General features: G+C 46.8%; 27 non-coding genes across 27 annotated transcripts; all 27 read left to right on the top strand.

Annotated features, from left to right (window-relative positions):
* The first annotated feature begins 167 nt into the window (after positions 1-167).
* On the top strand, positions 168-239 carry Trnar-ccu (transfer RNA arginine (anticodon CCU)). The gene has a single exon. It is a non-coding gene; the product is annotated as a tRNA-Arg (tRNA).
* A 500-nt stretch (positions 240-739) lies between these two features.
* Positions 740-812, top strand: Trnar-ccu (transfer RNA arginine (anticodon CCU)). The gene has a single exon. It is a non-coding gene; the product is annotated as a tRNA-Arg (tRNA).
* Positions 813-1,316: 504 nt separating this feature from the next.
* Positions 1,317-1,389, top strand: Trnar-ccu (transfer RNA arginine (anticodon CCU)). The gene has a single exon. It is a non-coding gene; the product is annotated as a tRNA-Arg (tRNA).
* A 500-nt stretch (positions 1,390-1,889) lies between these two features.
* Trnar-ccu (transfer RNA arginine (anticodon CCU)) lies at positions 1,890-1,963 on the top strand. The gene has a single exon. It is a non-coding gene; the product is annotated as a tRNA-Arg (tRNA).
* Positions 1,964-2,464: 501 nt separating this feature from the next.
* On the top strand, positions 2,465-2,538 carry Trnar-ccu (transfer RNA arginine (anticodon CCU)). Its single transcript has one exon. It is a non-coding gene; the product is annotated as a tRNA-Arg (tRNA).
* Positions 2,539-3,042: 504 nt separating this feature from the next.
* On the top strand, positions 3,043-3,115 carry Trnar-ccu (transfer RNA arginine (anticodon CCU)). The gene has a single exon. It is a non-coding gene; the product is annotated as a tRNA-Arg (tRNA).
* Positions 3,116-3,616: 501 nt separating this feature from the next.
* Trnar-ccu (transfer RNA arginine (anticodon CCU)) lies at positions 3,617-3,689 on the top strand. The gene has a single exon. It is a non-coding gene; the product is annotated as a tRNA-Arg (tRNA).
* Positions 3,690-4,191: 502 nt separating this feature from the next.
* Positions 4,192-4,264, top strand: Trnar-ccu (transfer RNA arginine (anticodon CCU)). Its single transcript has one exon. It is a non-coding gene; the product is annotated as a tRNA-Arg (tRNA).
* A 502-nt stretch (positions 4,265-4,766) lies between these two features.
* On the top strand, positions 4,767-4,839 carry Trnar-ccu (transfer RNA arginine (anticodon CCU)). The gene has a single exon. It is a non-coding gene; the product is annotated as a tRNA-Arg (tRNA).
* A 502-nt stretch (positions 4,840-5,341) lies between these two features.
* On the top strand, positions 5,342-5,414 carry Trnar-ccu (transfer RNA arginine (anticodon CCU)). Its single transcript has one exon. It is a non-coding gene; the product is annotated as a tRNA-Arg (tRNA).
* Positions 5,415-5,916: 502 nt separating this feature from the next.
* Positions 5,917-5,989, top strand: Trnar-ccu (transfer RNA arginine (anticodon CCU)). The gene has a single exon. It is a non-coding gene; the product is annotated as a tRNA-Arg (tRNA).
* A 502-nt stretch (positions 5,990-6,491) lies between these two features.
* On the top strand, positions 6,492-6,564 carry Trnar-ccu (transfer RNA arginine (anticodon CCU)). Its single transcript has one exon. It is a non-coding gene; the product is annotated as a tRNA-Arg (tRNA).
* A 502-nt stretch (positions 6,565-7,066) lies between these two features.
* On the top strand, positions 7,067-7,139 carry Trnar-ccu (transfer RNA arginine (anticodon CCU)). Its single transcript has one exon. It is a non-coding gene; the product is annotated as a tRNA-Arg (tRNA).
* Positions 7,140-7,641: 502 nt separating this feature from the next.
* Trnar-ccu (transfer RNA arginine (anticodon CCU)) lies at positions 7,642-7,714 on the top strand. Its single transcript has one exon. It is a non-coding gene; the product is annotated as a tRNA-Arg (tRNA).
* Positions 7,715-8,216: 502 nt separating this feature from the next.
* Trnar-ccu (transfer RNA arginine (anticodon CCU)) lies at positions 8,217-8,289 on the top strand. The gene has a single exon. It is a non-coding gene; the product is annotated as a tRNA-Arg (tRNA).
* A 502-nt stretch (positions 8,290-8,791) lies between these two features.
* Trnar-ccu (transfer RNA arginine (anticodon CCU)) lies at positions 8,792-8,864 on the top strand. Its single transcript has one exon. It is a non-coding gene; the product is annotated as a tRNA-Arg (tRNA).
* Positions 8,865-9,366: 502 nt separating this feature from the next.
* Positions 9,367-9,439, top strand: Trnar-ccu (transfer RNA arginine (anticodon CCU)). The gene has a single exon. It is a non-coding gene; the product is annotated as a tRNA-Arg (tRNA).
* A 502-nt stretch (positions 9,440-9,941) lies between these two features.
* Positions 9,942-10,014, top strand: Trnar-ccu (transfer RNA arginine (anticodon CCU)). The gene has a single exon. It is a non-coding gene; the product is annotated as a tRNA-Arg (tRNA).
* Positions 10,015-10,516: 502 nt separating this feature from the next.
* Positions 10,517-10,589, top strand: Trnar-ccu (transfer RNA arginine (anticodon CCU)). The gene has a single exon. It is a non-coding gene; the product is annotated as a tRNA-Arg (tRNA).
* A 502-nt stretch (positions 10,590-11,091) lies between these two features.
* Trnar-ccu (transfer RNA arginine (anticodon CCU)) lies at positions 11,092-11,164 on the top strand. Its single transcript has one exon. It is a non-coding gene; the product is annotated as a tRNA-Arg (tRNA).
* Positions 11,165-11,666: 502 nt separating this feature from the next.
* On the top strand, positions 11,667-11,739 carry Trnar-ccu (transfer RNA arginine (anticodon CCU)). Its single transcript has one exon. It is a non-coding gene; the product is annotated as a tRNA-Arg (tRNA).
* Positions 11,740-12,241: 502 nt separating this feature from the next.
* Positions 12,242-12,314, top strand: Trnar-ccu (transfer RNA arginine (anticodon CCU)). The gene has a single exon. It is a non-coding gene; the product is annotated as a tRNA-Arg (tRNA).
* Positions 12,315-12,816: 502 nt separating this feature from the next.
* Trnar-ccu (transfer RNA arginine (anticodon CCU)) lies at positions 12,817-12,889 on the top strand. Its single transcript has one exon. It is a non-coding gene; the product is annotated as a tRNA-Arg (tRNA).
* A 502-nt stretch (positions 12,890-13,391) lies between these two features.
* Trnar-ccu (transfer RNA arginine (anticodon CCU)) lies at positions 13,392-13,464 on the top strand. The gene has a single exon. It is a non-coding gene; the product is annotated as a tRNA-Arg (tRNA).
* Positions 13,465-13,966: 502 nt separating this feature from the next.
* Trnar-ccu (transfer RNA arginine (anticodon CCU)) lies at positions 13,967-14,039 on the top strand. The gene has a single exon. It is a non-coding gene; the product is annotated as a tRNA-Arg (tRNA).
* A 502-nt stretch (positions 14,040-14,541) lies between these two features.
* Trnar-ccu (transfer RNA arginine (anticodon CCU)) lies at positions 14,542-14,614 on the top strand. The gene has a single exon. It is a non-coding gene; the product is annotated as a tRNA-Arg (tRNA).
* A 502-nt stretch (positions 14,615-15,116) lies between these two features.
* Positions 15,117-15,189, top strand: Trnar-ccu (transfer RNA arginine (anticodon CCU)). Its single transcript has one exon. It is a non-coding gene; the product is annotated as a tRNA-Arg (tRNA).
* The last annotated feature ends 1,872 nt before the right edge of the window (positions 15,190-17,061 follow it).

Here is a 17,061-nt window from a genome sequence, read left to right on the forward strand (position 1 = left end):
ACACACGCGAGACAGATATGGACTCTCGATACATCTGAGTATGTACATGAACACAAGAAAGGCTCATGCGACGTCCTGACTCTCTGCAGACGTAGGGGAGCGCACCAGGAAGGGTAAACTTCGCAAGTGTTCATTTTAGCAAGCACACCGCAACACCGCTCCAGCCAGCCTCTGTGGCCTAATGGATAAGGCATCGGTCTCCTAAACGGGGATTGTGGGTTCGAGTCCCACCAGAGGTACACGTTTTACTCACTGGGGCAAATTCTCTCAACACCGTACAGATGTAATAGTTAGAAAGTTGGCCTTCCTGAGTGTTTACAGGTATCCCAGATATCACGAAGATATGAAAATATGCACTTACTGACTAGCTGAAACGAAACTACGGCCATTATCAATCGAATTCTTAGCTGCGAAAATGTTTCGAAGCGCGATGGCGCTGCGAAAGGAAAACGCTAATTTAAAATTACTTGTTGCTAAACAGTATGACACATATGAATAGTCAGTCAACTGTCTTGTGTGCAGGACTTGGAGTTCAGATACGCTACAGCCTAAGGCGGCAGGTATAAGATTGCCAGCAGAAAGTAGGTGCATGGACTTCGATACATCTGAGTATGTACATGAACACAAGAAAGGCTCATGCGACGTCCTGACTCTCTGCAGACGTAGGGGAGCGCACCAGGAAGGGTAAACTTCGCAAGTGTTCATTTTAGCAAGCACACCGCCAACACCGCTCCAGCCAGCCTCTGTGGCCTAATGGATAAGGCATCGGTCTCCTAAACCGGGGATTGTGGGTTCGAGTCCCACCAGAGGTACACGTTTTACTCACTGGGGCAAAATCTCTCTCACCACGTACAGATGTAATAGTTGAGAAAGTTGGCCTTCCTGAGTGTTTACAGGTATCCCAGATATCACGAAGATATGAAAATATGCACTTACTGACTAGCTGAAACGAAACTACGGCCATTATCAATCGAATTCTTAGCTGCGAAAATGTTTCGAAGCGCGATGGCGCTGCGAAAGGAAACGCTATTTTAAAATTACTTGTTTGCTAAACAGTATTGACACATATGAATAGTCAGTCAACTGTCTTGTGTGCAGGACTTGGAGTTCAGATACGCTACAGCCTAAGGCGGCAGGTATAAGAATTGCCAGCAGAAAGTAGGTGCATGGACTTCGATACATCTGAGTATGTACATGAACACAAGAAAGGCTCATGCGACGTCCTGACTCTCTGCAGACGTAGGGGAGCGCACCAGGAAGGGTAAACTTCGCAAGTGTTCATTTTAGCAAGCACACCGCCAACACCGCTCCAGCCAGCCTCTGTGGCCTAATGGATAAGGCATCGGTCTCCTAAACCGGGGATTGTGGGTTCGAGTCCCACCAGAGGTACACGTTTTACTCACTGGGGCAAAATCTCTCTCACCACGTACAGATGTAATAGTTGAGAAAGTTGGCCTTCCTGAGTGTTTACAGGTATCCCAGATATCACGAAGATATGAAAATATGCACTTACTGACTAGCTGAAACGAAACTACGGCCATTATCAATCGAATTCTTAGCTGCGAAAATGTTTCGAAGCGCGATGGCGCTGCGAAAGGAAACGCTATTTTAAAATTACTTGTTGCTAAACAGTATGACACATATGAATAGTCAGTCAACTGTCTTGTGTGCAGGACTTGGAGTTCAGATACGCTACAGCCTAGGCGGCAGGTATAAGAATTGCCAGCAGAAAGTAGGTGCATGGACTTCGATACATCTGAGTATGTACATGAACACAAGAAAGGCTCATGCGACGTCCTGACTCTCTGCAGACGTAGGGGAGCGCACCAGGAAGGGTAAACTTCGCAAGTGTTCATTTTAGCAAGCACACGCCAACACCGCTCCAGCCAGCCTCTGTGGCCTAATGGATAAGGCATCGGTCTCCTAAACCGGGGATTGTGGGTTCGAGTCCCCACCAGAGGTACACGTTTTACTCACTGGGGCAAAATCTCTCTCACCACGTACAGATGTAATAGTTGAGAAAGTTGGCCTTCCTGAGTGTTTACAGGTATCCCAGATATCACGAAGATATGAAATATGCACTTACTGACTAGCTGAAACGAAACTACGGCCATTATCAATCGAATTCTTAGCTGCGAAAATGTTTCGAAGCGCGATGGCGCTGCGAAAGGAAACGCTATTTTAAAATTACTTGTTGCTAAACAGTATGACACATATGAATAGTCAGTCAACTGTCTTGTGTGCAGGACTTGGAGTTCAGATACGCTACAGCCTAAGGCGGCAGGTATAAGAATTGCCAGCAGAAAGTAGGTGCATGGACTTCGATACATCTGAGTATGTACATGAACACAAGAAAGGCTCATGCGACGTCCTGACTCTCTGCAGACGTTGGGGAGCGCACCAGGAAGGGTAAACTTCGCAAGTGTTCATTTTAGCAAGCACACCGCCAACACCGCTCCAGCCAGCCTCTGTGGCCTAATGGATAAGGCATCGGTCTCCTAAACCGGGGATTGTGGGTTCGAGTTCCCACCAGAGGTACACGTTTTACTCACTGTGGGCAAAATCTCTCTCACCACGTACAGATGTAATAGTTGAGAAAGTTGGCCTTCCTGAGTGTTTACAGGTATCCCAGATATCACGAAGATATGAAAAAATGCACTTACTGACTAGCTGAAACGAAACTACGGCCATTATCATCGAATTCTTAGCTGCGAAAATGTTTCGAAGCGCGATGGCGCTGCGAAAGGAAACGCTATTTTAAAATTACTTGTTGCTAAACAGTATGACACATATGAATAGTCAGTCAACTGTCTTGTGTGCAGGACTTGGAGTTCAGATACGCTACAGCCTAAGGCGGCAGGTATAAGAATTGCCAGCAGAAAGTAGGTGCATGGACTTCGATACATCTGAGTATGTACATGAACACAAGAAAGGCTCATGCGACGTCCTGACTCTCTGCAGACGTAGGGGGAGCGCACCAGGAAGGGTAAACTTCGCAAGTGTTCATTTTAGCAAGCACACCCGCCAACACCGCTCCAGCCAGCCTCTGTGGCCTAATGGATAAGGCATCGGTCTCCTAAACCGGGGATTGTGGGTTCGAGTCCCACCAGAGGTACACGTTTTACTCACTGGGCAAAATCTCTCTCACCACGTACAGATGTAATAGTTGAGAAAGTTGGCCTTCCTGAGTGTTTACAGGTATCCCAGATATCACGAAGATATGAAAATATGCACTTACTGACTAGCTGAAACGAAACTACGGCCATTATCAATCGAATTCTTAGCTGCGAAAATGTTTCGAAGCGCGATGGCGCTGCGAAAGGAAACGCTATTTTAAAATTACTTGTTGCTAAACAGTATGACACATATGAATAGTCAGTCAACTGTCTTGTGTGCAGGACTTGGAGTTCAGATACGCTACAGCCTAAGGCGGCAGGTATAAGAATTGCCAGCAGAAAGTAGGTGCATGGACTTCGATACATCTGAGTATGTACATGAACACAAGAAAGGCTCATGCGACGTCCTGACTCTCTGCAGACGTAGGGGAGCGCACCAGGAAGGGTAAACTTCGCAAGTGTTCATTTTAGCAAGCACACCGCCAACACCGCTCCAGCCAGCCTCTGTGGCCTAATGGATAAGGCATCGGTCTCCTAAACCGGGGATTGTGGGTTCGAGTCCCACCAGAGGTACACGTTTTACTCACTGGGGCAAAATCTCTCTCACCACGTACAGATGTAATAGTTGAGAAAGTTGGCCTTCCTGAGTGTTTACAGGTATCCCAGATATCACGAAGATATGAAAATATGCACTTACTGACTAGCTGAAACGAAACTACGGCCATTATCAATCGAATTCTTAGCTGCGAAAATGTTTCGAAGCGCGATGGCGCTGCGAAAGGAAACGCTATTTTAAAATTACTTGTTGCTAAACAGTATGACACATATGAATAGTCAGTCAACTGTCTTGTGTGCAGGACTTGGAGTTCAGATACGCTACAGCCTAAGGCGGCAGGTATAAGAATTGCCAGCAGAAAGTAGGTGCATGGACTTCGATACATCTGAGTATGTACATGAACACAAGAAAGGCTCATGCGACGTCCTGACTCTCTGCAGACGTAGGGGAGCGCACCAGGAAGGGTAAACTTCGCAAGTGTTCATTTTAGCAAGCACACCGCCAACACCGCTCCAGCCAGCCTCTGTGGCCTAATGGATAAGGCATCGGTCTCCTAAACCGGGGATTGTGGGTTCGAGTCCCACCAGAGGTACACGTTTTACTCACTGGGGCAAAATCTCTCTCACCACGTACAGATGTAATAGTTGAGAAAGTTGGCCTTCCTGAGTGTTTACAGGTATCCCAGATATCACGAAGATATGAAAATATGCACTTACTGACTAGCTGAAACGAAACTACGGCCATTATCAATCGAATTCTTAGCTGCGAAAATGTTTCGAAGCGCGATGGCGCTGCGAAAGGAAACGCTATTTTAAAATTACTTGTTGCTAAACAGTATGACACATATGAATAGTCAGTCAACTGTCTTGTGTGCAGGACTTGGAGTTCAGATACGCTACAGCCTAAGGCGGCAGGTATAAGAATTGCCAGCAGAAAGTAGGTGCATGGACTTCGATACATCTGAGTATGTACATGAACACAAGAAAGGCTCATGCGACGTCCTGACTCTCTGCAGACGTAGGGGAGCGCACCAGGAAGGGTAAACTTCGCAAGTGTTCATTTTAGCAAGCACACCGCCAACACCGCTCCAGCCAGCCTCTGTGGCCTAATGGATAAGGCATCGGTCTCCTAAACCGGGGATTGTGGGTTCGAGTCCCACCAGAGGTACACGTTTTACTCACTGGGGCAAAATCTCTCTCACCACGTACAGATGTAATAGTTGAGAAAGTTGGCCTTCCTGAGTGTTTACAGGTATCCCAGATATCACGAAGATATGAAAATATGCACTTACTGACTAGCTGAAACGAAACTACGGCCATTATCAATCGAATTCTTAGCTGCGAAAATGTTTCGAAGCGCGATGGCGCTGCGAAAGGAAACGCTATTTTAAAATTACTTGTTGCTAAACAGTATGACACATATGAATAGTCAGTCAACTGTCTTGTGTGCAGGACTTGGAGTTCAGATACGCTACAGCCTAAGGCGGCAGGTATAAGAATTGCCAGCAGAAAGTAGGTGCATGGACTTCGATACATCTGAGTATGTACATGAACACAAGAAAGGCTCATGCGACGTCCTGACTCTCTGCAGACGTAGGGGAGCGCACCAGGAAGGGTAAACTTCGCAAGTGTTCATTTTAGCAAGCACACCGCCAACACCGCTCCAGCCAGCCTCTGTGGCCTAATGGATAAGGCATCGGTCTCCTAAACCGGGGATTGTGGGTTCGAGTCCCACCAGAGGTACACGTTTTACTCACTGGGGCAAAATCTCTCTCACCACGTACAGATGTAATAGTTGAGAAAGTTGGCCTTCCTGAGTGTTTACAGGTATCCCAGATATCACGAAGATATGAAAATATGCACTTACTGACTAGCTGAAACGAAACTACGGCCATTATCAATCGAATTCTTAGCTGCGAAAATGTTTCGAAGCGCGATGGCGCTGCGAAAGGAAACGCTATTTTAAAATTACTTGTTGCTAAACAGTATGACACATATGAATAGTCAGTCAACTGTCTTGTGTGCAGGACTTGGAGTTCAGATACGCTACAGCCTAAGGCGGCAGGTATAAGAATTGCCAGCAGAAAGTAGGTGCATGGACTTCGATACATCTGAGTATGTACATGAACACAAGAAAGGCTCATGCGACGTCCTGACTCTCTGCAGACGTAGGGGAGCGCACCAGGAAGGGTAAACTTCGCAAGTGTTCATTTTAGCAAGCACACCGCCAACACCGCTCCAGCCAGCCTCTGTGGCCTAATGGATAAGGCATCGGTCTCCTAAACCGGGGATTGTGGGTTCGAGTCCCACCAGAGGTACACGTTTTACTCACTGGGGCAAAATCTCTCTCACCACGTACAGATGTAATAGTTGAGAAAGTTGGCCTTCCTGAGTGTTTACAGGTATCCCAGATATCACGAAGATATGAAAATATGCACTTACTGACTAGCTGAAACGAAACTACGGCCATTATCAATCGAATTCTTAGCTGCGAAAATGTTTCGAAGCGCGATGGCGCTGCGAAAGGAAACGCTATTTTAAAATTACTTGTTGCTAAACAGTATGACACATATGAATAGTCAGTCAACTGTCTTGTGTGCAGGACTTGGAGTTCAGATACGCTACAGCCTAAGGCGGCAGGTATAAGAATTGCCAGCAGAAAGTAGGTGCATGGACTTCGATACATCTGAGTATGTACATGAACACAAGAAAGGCTCATGCGACGTCCTGACTCTCTGCAGACGTAGGGGAGCGCACCAGGAAGGGTAAACTTCGCAAGTGTTCATTTTAGCAAGCACACCGCCAACACCGCTCCAGCCAGCCTCTGTGGCCTAATGGATAAGGCATCGGTCTCCTAAACCGGGGATTGTGGGTTCGAGTCCCACCAGAGGTACACGTTTTACTCACTGGGGCAAAATCTCTCTCACCACGTACAGATGTAATAGTTGAGAAAGTTGGCCTTCCTGAGTGTTTACAGGTATCCCAGATATCACGAAGATATGAAAATATGCACTTACTGACTAGCTGAAACGAAACTACGGCCATTATCAATCGAATTCTTAGCTGCGAAAATGTTTCGAAGCGCGATGGCGCTGCGAAAGGAAACGCTATTTTAAAATTACTTGTTGCTAAACAGTATGACACATATGAATAGTCAGTCAACTGTCTTGTGTGCAGGACTTGGAGTTCAGATACGCTACAGCCTAAGGCGGCAGGTATAAGAATTGCCAGCAGAAAGTAGGTGCATGGACTTCGATACATCTGAGTATGTACATGAACACAAGAAAGGCTCATGCGACGTCCTGACTCTCTGCAGACGTAGGGGAGCGCACCAGGAAGGGTAAACTTCGCAAGTGTTCATTTTAGCAAGCACACCGCCAACACCGCTCCAGCCAGCCTCTGTGGCCTAATGGATAAGGCATCGGTCTCCTAAACCGGGGATTGTGGGTTCGAGTCCCACCAGAGGTACACGTTTTACTCACTGGGGCAAAATCTCTCTCACCACGTACAGATGTAATAGTTGAGAAAGTTGGCCTTCCTGAGTGTTTACAGGTATCCCAGATATCACGAAGATATGAAAATATGCACTTACTGACTAGCTGAAACGAAACTACGGCCATTATCAATCGAATTCTTAGCTGCGAAAATGTTTCGAAGCGCGATGGCGCTGCGAAAGGAAACGCTATTTTAAAATTACTTGTTGCTAAACAGTATGACACATATGAATAGTCAGTCAACTGTCTTGTGTGCAGGACTTGGAGTTCAGATACGCTACAGCCTAAGGCGGCAGGTATAAGAATTGCCAGCAGAAAGTAGGTGCATGGACTTCGATACATCTGAGTATGTACATGAACACAAGAAAGGCTCATGCGACGTCCTGACTCTCTGCAGACGTAGGGGAGCGCACCAGGAAGGGTAAACTTCGCAAGTGTTCATTTTAGCAAGCACACCGCCAACACCGCTCCAGCCAGCCTCTGTGGCCTAATGGATAAGGCATCGGTCTCCTAAACCGGGGATTGTGGGTTCGAGTCCCACCAGAGGTACACGTTTTACTCACTGGGGCAAAATCTCTCTCACCACGTACAGATGTAATAGTTGAGAAAGTTGGCCTTCCTGAGTGTTTACAGGTATCCCAGATATCACGAAGATATGAAAATATGCACTTACTGACTAGCTGAAACGAAACTACGGCCATTATCAATCGAATTCTTAGCTGCGAAAATGTTTCGAAGCGCGATGGCGCTGCGAAAGGAAACGCTATTTTAAAATTACTTGTTGCTAAACAGTATGACACATATGAATAGTCAGTCAACTGTCTTGTGTGCAGGACTTGGAGTTCAGATACGCTACAGCCTAAGGCGGCAGGTATAAGAATTGCCAGCAGAAAGTAGGTGCATGGACTTCGATACATCTGAGTATGTACATGAACACAAGAAAGGCTCATGCGACGTCCTGACTCTCTGCAGACGTAGGGGAGCGCACCAGGAAGGGTAAACTTCGCAAGTGTTCATTTTAGCAAGCACACCGCCAACACCGCTCCAGCCAGCCTCTGTGGCCTAATGGATAAGGCATCGGTCTCCTAAACCGGGGATTGTGGGTTCGAGTCCCACCAGAGGTACACGTTTTACTCACTGGGGCAAAATCTCTCTCACCACGTACAGATGTAATAGTTGAGAAAGTTGGCCTTCCTGAGTGTTTACAGGTATCCCAGATATCACGAAGATATGAAAATATGCACTTACTGACTAGCTGAAACGAAACTACGGCCATTATCAATCGAATTCTTAGCTGCGAAAATGTTTCGAAGCGCGATGGCGCTGCGAAAGGAAACGCTATTTTAAAATTACTTGTTGCTAAACAGTATGACACATATGAATAGTCAGTCAACTGTCTTGTGTGCAGGACTTGGAGTTCAGATACGCTACAGCCTAAGGCGGCAGGTATAAGAATTGCCAGCAGAAAGTAGGTGCATGGACTTCGATACATCTGAGTATGTACATGAACACAAGAAAGGCTCATGCGACGTCCTGACTCTCTGCAGACGTAGGGGAGCGCACCAGGAAGGGTAAACTTCGCAAGTGTTCATTTTAGCAAGCACACCGCCAACACCGCTCCAGCCAGCCTCTGTGGCCTAATGGATAAGGCATCGGTCTCCTAAACCGGGGATTGTGGGTTCGAGTCCCACCAGAGGTACACGTTTTACTCACTGGGGCAAAATCTCTCTCACCACGTACAGATGTAATAGTTGAGAAAGTTGGCCTTCCTGAGTGTTTACAGGTATCCCAGATATCACGAAGATATGAAAATATGCACTTACTGACTAGCTGAAACGAAACTACGGCCATTATCAATCGAATTCTTAGCTGCGAAAATGTTTCGAAGCGCGATGGCGCTGCGAAAGGAAACGCTATTTTAAAATTACTTGTTGCTAAACAGTATGACACATATGAATAGTCAGTCAACTGTCTTGTGTGCAGGACTTGGAGTTCAGATACGCTACAGCCTAAGGCGGCAGGTATAAGAATTGCCAGCAGAAAGTAGGTGCATGGACTTCGATACATCTGAGTATGTACATGAACACAAGAAAGGCTCATGCGACGTCCTGACTCTCTGCAGACGTAGGGGAGCGCACCAGGAAGGGTAAACTTCGCAAGTGTTCATTTTAGCAAGCACACCGCCAACACCGCTCCAGCCAGCCTCTGTGGCCTAATGGATAAGGCATCGGTCTCCTAAACCGGGGATTGTGGGTTCGAGTCCCACCAGAGGTACACGTTTTACTCACTGGGGCAAAATCTCTCTCACCACGTACAGATGTAATAGTTGAGAAAGTTGGCCTTCCTGAGTGTTTACAGGTATCCCAGATATCACGAAGATATGAAAATATGCACTTACTGACTAGCTGAAACGAAACTACGGCCATTATCAATCGAATTCTTAGCTGCGAAAATGTTTCGAAGCGCGATGGCGCTGCGAAAGGAAACGCTATTTTAAAATTACTTGTTGCTAAACAGTATGACACATATGAATAGTCAGTCAACTGTCTTGTGTGCAGGACTTGGAGTTCAGATACGCTACAGCCTAAGGCGGCAGGTATAAGAATTGCCAGCAGAAAGTAGGTGCATGGACTTCGATACATCTGAGTATGTACATGAACACAAGAAAGGCTCATGCGACGTCCTGACTCTCTGCAGACGTAGGGGAGCGCACCAGGAAGGGTAAACTTCGCAAGTGTTCATTTTAGCAAGCACACCGCCAACACCGCTCCAGCCAGCCTCTGTGGCCTAATGGATAAGGCATCGGTCTCCTAAACCGGGGATTGTGGGTTCGAGTCCCACCAGAGGTACACGTTTTACTCACTGGGGCAAAATCTCTCTCACCACGTACAGATGTAATAGTTGAGAAAGTTGGCCTTCCTGAGTGTTTACAGGTATCCCAGATATCACGAAGATATGAAAATATGCACTTACTGACTAGCTGAAACGAAACTACGGCCATTATCAATCGAATTCTTAGCTGCGAAAATGTTTCGAAGCGCGATGGCGCTGCGAAAGGAAACGCTATTTTAAAATTACTTGTTGCTAAACAGTATGACACATATGAATAGTCAGTCAACTGTCTTGTGTGCAGGACTTGGAGTTCAGATACGCTACAGCCTAAGGCGGCAGGTATAAGAATTGCCAGCAGAAAGTAGGTGCATGGACTTCGATACATCTGAGTATGTACATGAACACAAGAAAGGCTCATGCGACGTCCTGACTCTCTGCAGACGTAGGGGAGCGCACCAGGAAGGGTAAACTTCGCAAGTGTTCATTTTAGCAAGCACACCGCCAACACCGCTCCAGCCAGCCTCTGTGGCCTAATGGATAAGGCATCGGTCTCCTAAACCGGGGATTGTGGGTTCGAGTCCCACCAGAGGTACACGTTTTACTCACTGGGGCAAAATCTCTCTCACCACGTACAGATGTAATAGTTGAGAAAGTTGGCCTTCCTGAGTGTTTACAGGTATCCCAGATATCACGAAGATATGAAAATATGCACTTACTGACTAGCTGAAACGAAACTACGGCCATTATCAATCGAATTCTTAGCTGCGAAAATGTTTCGAAGCGCGATGGCGCTGCGAAAGGAAACGCTATTTTAAAATTACTTGTTGCTAAACAGTATGACACATATGAATAGTCAGTCAACTGTCTTGTGTGCAGGACTTGGAGTTCAGATACGCTACAGCCTAAGGCGGCAGGTATAAGAATTGCCAGCAGAAAGTAGGTGCATGGACTTCGATACATCTGAGTATGTACATGAACACAAGAAAGGCTCATGCGACGTCCTGACTCTCTGCAGACGTAGGGGAGCGCACCAGGAAGGGTAAACTTCGCAAGTGTTCATTTTAGCAAGCACACCGCCAACACCGCTCCAGCCAGCCTCTGTGGCCTAATGGATAAGGCATCGGTCTCCTAAACCGGGGATTGTGGGTTCGAGTCCCACCAGAGGTACACGTTTTACTCACTGGGGCAAAATCTCTCTCACCACGTACAGATGTAATAGTTGAGAAAGTTGGCCTTCCTGAGTGTTTACAGGTATCCCAGATATCACGAAGATATGAAAATATGCACTTACTGACTAGCTGAAACGAAACTACGGCCATTATCAATCGAATTCTTAGCTGCGAAAATGTTTCGAAGCGCGATGGCGCTGCGAAAGGAAACGCTATTTTAAAATTACTTGTTGCTAAACAGTATGACACATATGAATAGTCAGTCAACTGTCTTGTGTGCAGGACTTGGAGTTCAGATACGCTACAGCCTAAGGCGGCAGGTATAAGAATTGCCAGCAGAAAGTAGGTGCATGGACTTCGATACATCTGAGTATGTACATGAACACAAGAAAGGCTCATGCGACGTCCTGACTCTCTGCAGACGTAGGGGAGCGCACCAGGAAGGGTAAACTTCGCAAGTGTTCATTTTAGCAAGCACACCGCCAACACCGCTCCAGCCAGCCTCTGTGGCCTAATGGATAAGGCATCGGTCTCCTAAACCGGGGATTGTGGGTTCGAGTCCCACCAGAGGTACACGTTTTACTCACTGGGGCAAAATCTCTCTCACCACGTACAGATGTAATAGTTGAGAAAGTTGGCCTTCCTGAGTGTTTACAGGTATCCCAGATATCACGAAGATATGAAAATATGCACTTACTGACTAGCTGAAACGAAACTACGGCCATTATCAATCGAATTCTTAGCTGCGAAAATGTTTCGAAGCGCGATGGCGCTGCGAAAGGAAACGCTATTTTAAAATTACTTGTTGCTAAACAGTATGACACATATGAATAGTCAGTCAACTGTCTTGTGTGCAGGACTTGGAGTTCAGATACGCTACAGCCTAAGGCGGCAGGTATAAGAATTGCCAGCAGAAAGTAGGTGCATGGACTTCGATACATCTGAGTATGTACATGAACACAAGAAAGGCTCATGCGACGTCCTGACTCTCTGCAGACGTAGGGGAGCGCACCAGGAAGGGTAAACTTCGCAAGTGTTCATTTTAGCAAGCACACCGCCAACACCGCTCCAGCCAGCCTCTGTGGCCTAATGGATAAGGCATCGGTCTCCTAAACCGGGGATTGTGGGTTCGAGTCCCACCAGAGGTACACGTTTTACTCACTGGGGCAAAATCTCTCTCACCACGTACAGATGTAATAGTTGAGAAAGTTGGCCTTCCTGAGTGTTTACAGGTATCCCAGATATCACGAAGATATGAAAATATGCACTTACTGACTAGCTGAAACGAAACTACGGCCATTATCAATCGAATTCTTAGCTGCGAAAATGTTTCGAAGCGCGATGGCGCTGCGAAAGGAAACGCTATTTTAAAATTACTTGTTGCTAAACAGTATGACACATATGAATAGTCAGTCAACTGTCTTGTGTGCAGGACTTGGAGTTCAGATACGCTACAGCCTAAGGCGGCAGGTATAAGAATTGCCAGCAGAAAGTAGGTGCATGGACTTCGATACATCTGAGTATGTACATGAACACAAGAAAGGCTCATGCGACGTCCTGACTCTCTGCAGACGTAGGGGAGCGCACCAGGAAGGGTAAACTTCGCAAGTGTTCATTTTAGCAAGCACACCGCCAACACCGCTCCAGCCAGCCTCTGTGGCCTAATGGATAAGGCATCGGTCTCCTAAACCGGGGATTGTGGGTTCGAGTCCCACCAGAGGTACACGTTTTACTCACTGGGGCAAAATCTCTCTCACCACGTACAGATGTAATAGTTGAGAAAGTTGGCCTTCCTGAGTGTTTACAGGTATCCCAGATATCACGAAGATATGAAAATATGCACTTACTGACTAGCTGAAACGAAACTACGGCCATTATCAATCGAATTCTTAGCTGCGAAAATGTTTCGAAGCGCGATGGCGCTGCGAAAGGAAACGCTATTTTAAAATTACTTGTTGCTAAACAGTATGACACATATGAATAGTCAGTCAACTGTCTTGTGTGCAGGACTTGGAGTTCAGATACGCTACAGCCTAAGGCGGCAGGTATAAGAATTGCCAGCAGAAAGTAGGTGCATGGACTTCGATACATCTGAGTATGTACATGAACACAAGAAAGGCTCATGCGACGTCCTGACTCTCTGCAGACGTAGGGGAGCGCACCAGGAAGGGTAAACTTCGCAAGTGTTCATTTTAGCAAGCACACCGCCAACACCGCTCCAGCCAGCCTCTGTGGCCTAATGGATAAGGCATCGGTCTCCTAAACCGGGGATTGTGGGTTCGAGTCCCACCAGAGGTACACGTTTTACTCACTGGGGCAAAATCTCTCTCACCACGTACAGATGTAATAGTTGAGAAAGTTGGCCTTCCTGAGTGTTTACAGGTATCCCAGATATCACGAAGATATGAAAATATGCACTTACTGACTAGCTGAAACGAAACTACGGCCATTATCAATCGAATTCTTAGCTGCGAAAATGTTTCGAAGCGCGATGGCGCTGCGAAAGGAAACGCTATTTTAAAATTACTTGTTGCTAAACAGTATGACACATATGAATAGTCAGTCAACTGTCTTGTGTGCAGGACTTGGAGTTCAGATACGCTACAGCCTAAGGCGGCAGGTATAAGAATTGCCAGCAGAAAGTAGGTGCATGGACTTCGATACATCTGAGTATGTACATGAACACAAGAAAGGCTCATGCGACGTCCTGACTCTCTGCAGACGTAGGGGAGCGCACCAGGAAGGGTAAACTTCGCAAGTGTTCATTTTAGCAAGCACACCGCCAACACCGCTCCAGCCAGCCTCTGTGGCCTAATGGATAAGGCATCGGTCTCCTAAACCGGGGATTGTGGGTTCGAGTCCCACCAGAGGTACACGTTTTACTCACTGGGGCAAAATCTCTCTCACCACGTACAGATGTAATAGTTGAGAAAGTTGGCCTTCCTGAGTGTTTACAGGTATCCCAGATATCACGAAGATATGAAAATATGCACTTACTGACTAGCTGAAACGAAACTACGGCCATTATCAATCGAATTCTTAGCTGCGAAAATGTTTCGAAGCGCGATGGCGCTGCGAAAGGAAACGCTATTTTAAAATTACTTGTTGCTAAACAGTATGACACATATGAATAGTCAGTCAACTGTCTTGTGTGCAGGACTTGGAGTTCAGATACGCTACAGCCTAAGGCGGCAGGTATAAGAATTGCCAGCAGAAAGTAGGTGCATGGACTTCGATACATCGGAGTATGTACATGAACACAAGAAAGGCTCATGCGACGTCCTGACTCTCTGCAGACGTAGGGGAGCGCACCAGGAAGGGTAAACTTCGCAAGTGTTCATTTTAGCAAGCACACCGCCAACACCGCTCCAGCCAGCCTCTGTGGCCTAATGGATAAGGCATCGGTCTCCTAAACCGGGGATTGTGGGTTCGAGTCCCACCAGAGGTACACGTTTTACTCACTGGGGCAAAATCTCTCTCACCACGTACAGATGTAATAGTTGAGAAAGTTGGCCTTCCTGAGTGTTTACAGGTATCCCAGATATCACGAAGATATGAAAATATGCACTTACTGACTAGCTGAAACGAAACTACGGCCATTATCAATCGAATTCTTAGCTGCGAAAATGTTTCGAAGCGCGATGGCGCTGCGAAAGGAAACGCTATTTTAAAATTACTTGTTGCTAAACAGTATGACACATATGAATAGTCAGTCAACTGTCTTGTGTGCAGGACTTGGAGTTCAGATACGCTACAGCCTAAGGCGGCAGGTATAAGAATTGCCAGCAGAAAGTAGGTGCATGGACTTCGATACATCTGAGTATGTACATGAACACAAGAAAGGCTCATGCGACGTCCTGACTCTCTGCAGACGTAGGGGAGCGCACCAGGAAGGGTAAACTTCGCAAGTGTTCATTTTAGCAAGCACACCGCCAACACCGCTCCAGCCAGCCTCTGTGGCCTAATGGATAAGGCATCGGTCTCCTAAACCGGGGATTGTGGGTTCGAGTCCCACCAGAGGTACACGTTTTACTCACTGGGGCAAAATCTCTCTCACCACGTACAGATGTAATAGTTGAGAAAGTTGGCCTTCCTGAGTGTTTACAGGTATCCAAGATATCACGAAGATATGAAAATATGCACTTACTGACTAGCTGAAACGAAACTACGGCCATTATCAATCGAATTCTTAGCTGCGAAAATGTTTCGAAGCGCGATGGCGCTGCGAAAGGAAACGCTATTTTAAAATTACTTGTTGCTAAACAGTATGACACATATGAATAGTCAGTCAACTGTCTTGTGTGCAGGACTTGGAGTTCAGATACGCTACAGCCTAAGGCGGCAGGTATAAGAATTGCCAGCAGAAAGTAGGTGCATGGACTTCGATACATCTGAGTATGTACATGAACACAAGAAAGGCTCATGCGACGTCCTGACTCTCTGCAGACGTAGGGGAGCGCACCAGGAAGGGTAAACTTCGCAAGTGTTCATTTTAGCAAGCACACCGCCAACACCGCTCCAGCCAGCCTCTGTGGCCTAATGACAGTCTGCCTGCAGCGGCGGTGGCGAGCGGTTCGTCGTGCTGTGCTTCGCTCTGCGGCTGGCTTTGTTTACATCCGCTGTGTAAGTCTGTGCGTTCTCGCCGGCGCTTCGCAGTAGTTAGATATTCTGTCAACGTTCGAAAATGCAGTAATGGCTCAACTTAGTAGAAAGGACACTCTGAAATTTACCTTTGATCGACGTTTTGCTCGACCTAAATCTTTCGAAATTGAGGATTGGTTAGAGGAAGTTGTTCAAGTTCCGTTTGAAGATACTGTTGGTTTTCACTTGTCAATTGTGAGTAGTGTGATGTACTTGAAGCTGAAAAACCCTGAGTTATGCGAACGAGTTGTCAATAATACCGGTGGTAAGCTTAAGTTTAAACACAGTGATGGAAATATTGGCGAAGTTACTGTCGATCATGTGGGACTTGGTATTCGAACAATTCGAATTTTTGAGCTACCCTTTGAAGTTCCTACAGATGCGATCAATCTTGTTATTGCACCCTTTGGGAAGGTCCTCAGTAATTTTGCAGAAAAATGGTCCGGTGCTCACAAATATCCGGTTTTGAACGGTGTCAGGCAGTTGAAGGTGGACTTATTACGACATATTCCGTCTTACATTAACGTTTGCGGTTATCGAGGTATCGTCATTTATGATGGTCAACCACGAACGTGTGCAGCTTGCAATTCTCCAGGTCATATTCGTTCTGAATGTATTCAAAGACGTGTTGTGCAGCTGCCGACAGGTGAACCGGTGAAGTCCGCGGAGATGACTATTTTGTCCACCACTTACGCTTCGGTGGCTCGCGACCAACCGACCGACCAACTGCCCATGGATACCGAAGTAGACATTCGCCCCCAACCAACCCTTCCTCCAACGGCCGAGCAACTTGTTGACATTTCTGAGCGACAAGAGCAACACCTGAGTGTGAGTGACGTGGTTGATTCCGTAGCGCAGTCCCCGACTCTGTCAACAGAACAAAATTCCACCTCCTCAGAGACGCAGGTCAGGACTGTGACTGCTGAATGTCGTTCCCCACAACCCCACCATGAAATCTCGGATTCCGATGAGCGTTGTCCACCTGCTAAATCCCCGCGGAAGAACAAGAAACGCAGAATCGCCCGCCAGGGTGCGGAAGAGGCGGCGGCGTCGTTGCGGGGAAAGGTGCAGCAAATCATGGACAAAGTCAGTGCAAAATCACCAGAATCCTCCCGACAACAGGCGCTAACTTCTGCACACCTGCGGGATGAAGATCGTGCAATCACGCTAACTGAGCCCTCTCGCGATGCTACCGGCCAGGTGTCTCCCATGTGCAGTGACGATGTTGATCATTGTTTAAAAGAACAACGACAA

The sequence above is a fragment of the Schistocerca gregaria genome, unplaced genomic scaffold, assembly GCF_023897955.1.
Source record: "Schistocerca gregaria isolate iqSchGreg1 unplaced genomic scaffold, iqSchGreg1.2 ptg000850l, whole genome shotgun sequence".
Lineage (NCBI taxonomy): Eukaryota > Metazoa > Arthropoda > Insecta > Orthoptera > Acrididae > Schistocerca > Schistocerca gregaria.